Consider the following 1,173-nt stretch of genomic DNA (forward strand, 5'->3'; position numbering starts at 1 on the left):
GCCTGGTAATTTTGGAGGCAGGAATATGTGATGAAAGAGATATTCGATCTGATCATTGCTGCTGATACTATCCATTGTGAAGATACCGAAGATAGGTAAGCAAAAAAGGATAACGACAGATGTCTGTTGTTTAATGAGTCAGATAGTTTGGCTAAGCCTCAGTTCGTATTCAGTGATGGATTCCCTTRACATAAAAGATACCGAATGAATAATTTTCTTAAAGTCGTTACCACTACCATGGATGCAGATAAGAACGCCATCAGTGTTGGACCAACACGTTGAGGCCCAAGATCAGGGCAGGCGGCTACGTAGCACACCAGGTCGGCCTCCCGCATTGGTAGTGGCGAGTCAGCTCGACTACAAGGGGCAATGTTTCGCGGCACAAAACCAATTTGCATCCGCGATAAGCAGCAGCGCCTTTAACTCGGCGCTGGGTGCTTTGGGTAACATGGCATACGCATTTTGTGCATACGCTGGACCGATGGTCTCCGCACAGTTGTAAAATGCATCATTTACCGTGTTATTTGCTGCTTCGATCCCACAATGCCCAAAMCTTCTATGAGTCTACTCAAGGCCGCTATTTCCAAGATATTGTACCGACAAAATTGTCTATATCACAGATAAACGAAACATAACAATTCCGCTCTCTCCGATAAAAGATGATTGGCCTACCAGGGCACAAAAGTGTTGATCAATTATTTGACTACATTTTGTTTGCTGCTCATTGCCAAAGGGAGGCTCTTCTATTTGTTCATTGTTGTATCGTCACACAGATTGTGAGAAGTTAATCACTATGAGTGGCTGTATATGAGGAATGAGGCCAGCTACAGACGGAGCAGTTGACGCGTCTGCGCATTCCCACCATGTAATTGGTCGCGCAAGTAAATTGGGTGGAGGTGACCATATAGCTCAAGCCGTCCCGACGGGAAACTGACGCGTCGCGATCGGCAGAGCCTCCGACCAATCCATGCCAGATGACCTATCTCTTAGCCGCTGTAACTGTAGATCATTCCTTAGTCAAGCGCTGCCAGGAGCGGGGTAATGAGACATTCATATCGCATTTGTTGGTTCTACTTGGTGGACTTCGTTTAGTGTAGCACAGGACATATCGTGCTCTCGTCATCGATTGCCATTAATCGAGATCCATTTATCTCGCGCCATCCCTCTCCACCG

This window comes from Fusarium mangiferae (assembly GCF_900044065.1).
Source record: "Fusarium mangiferae strain MRC7560 genome assembly, contig: FMAN_scaffold036, whole genome shotgun sequence".
Lineage (NCBI taxonomy): Eukaryota > Fungi > Ascomycota > Sordariomycetes > Hypocreales > Nectriaceae > Fusarium > Fusarium mangiferae.